Raw genomic sequence first — 5,312 nt, forward strand, 5'->3', positions numbered from 1 at the left:
CGCACTAGAGCTGCACAATGGGCTATTGGCGACGGTCTGGGAAACATCCCTGAGGATGATCCGAAGACATGCCATCACAATTTTGATCCTCTGCAGAGGGGATGGCACCCCCGCTTCGGTAGCCCGACGACCTGCACGCGAAGTCGAGCTCTTTACGGTAGAACAGTTTAACGAGGACCCATACCGCACACCCTCGCAATGTTTAATGAAAGTGAGGAGTTTGGGAACCATTAGTTAAATTGCATGCTTAACGGATATCGTGAACTCCCAGTTATAGTGAACCGAAAGTTCGGTCCCTTGAAGGTTCATTATAGCGGGGTTTGACTGTAATAAAAGTATCAATAATTGAAACACTGTTTTTTAACTTTTAAAATCAATATATATATAAAAAAATCAGTTGATTTATATAAATGATTTTTTTAAAAAAATCATTTGATTTAAATCATGTTTTAAATCCTAATTTAAATCAAGCTGATTTAAATCAACAAACCCTGCTTATTGGTCGAGAATGTTTTAATATATTGGGGACACACTGAGTAAATGTTCCCTTTGATAAAGCTCAAATGTCTTACCACTTTTTTCAGAAAAGTAGTTTTTATCCGTCACTAAAAACTTTGTATTTTATTTTATTTTATAACCGTCGATGATCAGCCAACCCCCAATTTTGGGTTTAAGACTACTAATGTTGAACTTCGTAGCCTTGTAATTTTGAGCCCTAATCCAGAAGACAAGGGAACTCCTGGATCAAGTATTGGGAAAAATTTGCCCCCGCGGAGGATTATTTGATAAAACCTCGCATTTGAGTACATGGAGAGGATAACCCATGATCCGTCTACCACTGAGGATATATTACGTCAGCACTGTGGTCGGTGAGAGCCGGGTGCGGAATCCGAATCGACCGGCCATAGCTGGAATTCGAACCTGGGTTACCTGGGAAGGCGAGTTCTCTATCCCCTGAGCCACCACAGCTCTAGCCACTAAAAATTTTTGTATTTCGGTCTCCTCGGTGGAAAATGGGTTAATATATTGGGTAAACACTGATTAATTTAGGGAAGGGCATTCGGGGCTTGTGCCCAGAGCTCAGAGGTCTTTTAAAAAGCTTCTTCTCTCTCGAGCGAAATCAACCGTTAAAGGTATATTGACGAAAAGATAAGTTTTAAATATGCTCTTATCCAGTTTCATCTAACTTTAAGAAATAAACAGTAACATTGATTTTCAAAAATAATATGCAAAAACTAGTTTTAAAAAAACTATTAGTTTAATTTTTTTTTAATTTTAGAGGGAGATGATCACCAAAATCTATCTCTTTTCTACAACTATCCATATTCTATAGAACTTTTTACCTCTTTTACCAATGACACGTTGAATAACAATAGAAATAATCTTTTTCCGCCTTTTAAATAAATTTCTTGGCAGTAAAATTATTAAAATTTGATAAATAATGTTGTTGTAGTTCACTTACGTCGCACTAGAGCTGCACAATGGGCTTTTGGCGACGGTCTGGGAAGCATCCCTGAGGATGATCCAAAGACATGCCATCACAACTTTGATCCTCTGCAGAGGGGATAGCTCCTCTGCTTTGGTAACCCGAGACCTGCACGCGAAGTCAAGCACTTTACGGTGGAACAGTTCAACGAGGACCGATGTCGCATACCCTCGGTCCCTACGCAGGCTCGTTCCTGTACAGTTGATCTGTGAGTGTACCTCTATCGAATACGAAAGCCAGTATGTCCGTCTGCCATGGTGCCTACCCAGACCATTAGACGACCTCTATCATAGTGGTTCTTTTCGACAATGCTAGAGGACTGATATCGTCTCCAGGGCTCTTTCCAGTTGAGAACATGTTTTGAGTCGCTGTTCAAACTGAATTCATTTATCATGAAGAGTACCCTTCTCCAATCATCCTCTGTTCAAGACAACTGTTTTCGGTACCATGCTAGACTGCACTTGTTGTTCACAGTTAGAAGGAGGCAGACTACTAAACGCTAGGCATACATCATCCCATCTGCTTTAAGTCTCTAGGCGACTATTTACCGTGAAATGGATGTTTCTGTTGCTTGATACTGGTTGCGGGACAGTTTTCTCGCTATCGCGAACCTATTCCCCTTGGCTGGGAGTCTCAAATAATGGTCTTGAACAGGCGTTGTCACCCTTTGGTGGCCTTTGGCCAGGTCGGCAGACTGCTGTTCCTATCTCTGTGAACTGTTTCCACAGATTTGTCATAACATTTCTCGAAACAGCGAGGTCCCTGCAACTGGTAGCCTGTTTTTGGCCCACCTCTAGTCTTCAAACAATTCGCCATCTTGTGGCATTGTCTAGACGATGATGACTGGCCATACTTACAATGGTTTAACGAAAAAACTCAAGAAACGAGGAGTGGGTTAAGCTACGATGCTTAAAAACGTCTTCATGCTACAAGCTTCGGTGAGTGAATGAGGTATCTCAACACAAACGTGATCAAAGCACTACTGCCTTACGGCATCACAGGCCACTGCGTGGCAAAAGTGTCTGCGAAGAGCTCAGGTATTATCTGATACCTTATTTGACTATACGTGTCACTTATTCATTTTTTTTTTAAAATAACGTTCCTCCTTTTAGTTGTTTTCATCAGAGTATAACTACGCAAGGATAAGCATTTTATTAATGTAGGCAATAAATTAATCTCACTTTTCCCGATCGCAACGCTCGTTTACGCCATCTGGGAAGAAGACCGGTTCCATGTCTTTACCGTCCCCCTTCCCTCTCCTCCTCGTATCAGTTGTATAAAAATGTACTTTGCCACCTGTAGCCCATTTCGATTGCCAATTTTGAGTTAGGAAAGTTTCCAATTTTTCTTCGCTTTTTTTTTAAAAAAAAATATGTAAAAATTGACTGAACGAAGCAGGTTTTAGGTCGCGTTCCAATATTCGCACTGGTTACACTAGTTACACTAACGTGAACTAGTCACGGTGACCTCAGTTCGCTCCGTAATTTAGGAACGATCGGTGCGGTTAGTTCGCAGAAACAAACCAGATCATCTTTTGCAACCATCGCTTCTAGATTTGGTAGCCTATAGCAATCAGTTGTTGTTGTTGTAGTTCATTTACGTCGCAATAGAGCTGCACTATGGGGAATTGGCGACGGTCTGGGAAACATCCCTGAGGATGATCCGAAGACATGCCATCACAATTTTGATCCTCTGCAGAGGGGATGGCATCCCCCGCTTTGGTAGCTCGACGACCTGCACGCGAAGTCTAGCACTTTCCAGTAGAATACTTAAATGAGGCCCAATACCGCACATCCTCGGTCCCTACGCAGACTGATCCAAGCGGTCACCTACCCACACACTGACTGCAGCCAGTGATGCTTGACTTCGGTGATCTGCTGGGAACCGTGTCTTAACGATCAGTACACTGCGGTACCCTATAGCTATCAGAAGCAGACCCTCTCTTCTCTTTGAATCGTTTCGAAACATATATCAATGATTACATTTATTTTTTGGGTATTATGTATATTTCTTAGGTGCCTGCCAGACGGTCGAGCGGTTAGCGTACCTGAATGCGATGCCAATGACTGAGGGTTCGAATCCCGTTCAGGGCATGGTTGTTTCTCTCTGTGTTGTTCTTTATTGTGTGATGTGTGAATGTGGCCCACTCTATAAATGGGTATCAGTGGCAGGGAGGCGTGGGTAATGTTGATCGCCTCTGTGACTCAGGTTCACTGGTGCCCACTGGGTAACATTATTTGTATACTTTTAAAGCCGTTTTATAGAATAAAGCGAAAAATTAAGTTCCTGCTTCTAAGATTGTAAAATTAGTTTCAGTTTTCAGCACGAAACAAAATGAAATAATTACCGTATACGGTATAATTATCGTTATTATTAAAAGTAAAACTTTTATTGTATATAAGTAATAAAAAAATAGAATATAGGAAATACTAAGTCTTCTGTTATATTATTTCTTCATTCTTTTCAATTCAGAGTATATAATATGAAGTTAAAGTAAACAAAAGTAACAACCGAGTTTTACTCAAAATTGCCTACAAAAGAAAAAGAAAAAAGTAAAATGTCATTACAAAATTTTTGAATTTTTTTTCCCTACACTTAGTATTAATAATAACTTCTGTTTGTTTTTGCGTATTTTTCCAAATTGAAAATTAAATGTTAGTTATAAAATTTATGCATAATCTAAGTAAGTTTTATAGTTAAATATTTAACGATAAAAGAGAAGTATGAAAATTTACTCAGTGTAATTTTTATTGTTTTTTGTCCAAATATGCTGGTATCAAAATTTTGTCTATATATTTTCTTGCAAAATAAATCGTTATTATTCTAAGATTGAAATAATATCAAACCATTAAGACAGTTTATATCTACTTACATTAAATTAAGGATCCTTTACTCTAATTCAGGAGCTTTACANTTGGAAAAGCTAGCATAAAAAGGCTGAGCTATTTCATAAAGTCCTACATATTTTTGCATTATATTTATATTTGTTCGAAATTTACTTATTGTTAAATTTTTAAAAAGCGTCTTTGCTTGAAGATCCAATAATAATATAGCAAACTGATCTTGCAGGTTGATGTCCACGTTTTTGATGATGAGTTTATTAATTTATGTTCTATAAAGAAACTGATATTAAGTCAATTATAAAAAAAATTCACAAATTTTACATACTCAATTAGATATTTGGGATTTACGTATTAAGAACCGTTTTTTCTTCGACCCTTCCGATTCGGATCGACCCCCATTCGACCCCCTAGCTCAGATCGACCCCCAATTTTGTTAAATAGACCCCTGGGGGTCTATATAGACCACTTTGGCGACTTCTGGTCTAATGAAATGAAATTAATTCTTTTTAAAGTCAACAGAGGGACTAAAATCAAAATAATAAGTAACATAAAGTAATCGATGCCAAGATTTTCAAATAGATACTTGGAAGTATGTAACTATTATATTAATAATATATTAATAAGTATTTTAAGAAATTTATAATATACCAACGACACAGAGTCGATATGACGCATCTCCCATGTACGAAATGTAAATCACAAGAGTAGAGAATTAATTGAAGGACCAATCTCACTGGATATAAATTCGCTGCTGCAAGTTTTGATATTCAAATGAGAACTTGATTGTTGAGTTTTTTCCAGGTAAATATATTTCACCAATCAAGCTCTCAATCATTCACATAGGCAAATTTTTTACATACAGTGTGACTGGCCCCTTAGCAACAGCGAAATATTCATAGGTAGTGAGAACAGTTTCTAAAATAAAAGCTACAAGCAACTCTGTCACACATCAAAAGTAGTTTTTCTTTGCATCAATCAATCAA

Source organism: Parasteatoda tepidariorum, chromosome 9 (assembly GCF_043381705.1).
Source record: "Parasteatoda tepidariorum isolate YZ-2023 chromosome 9, CAS_Ptep_4.0, whole genome shotgun sequence".
Classification (NCBI taxonomy): Eukaryota; Metazoa; Arthropoda; class Arachnida; order Araneae; family Theridiidae; genus Parasteatoda; species Parasteatoda tepidariorum.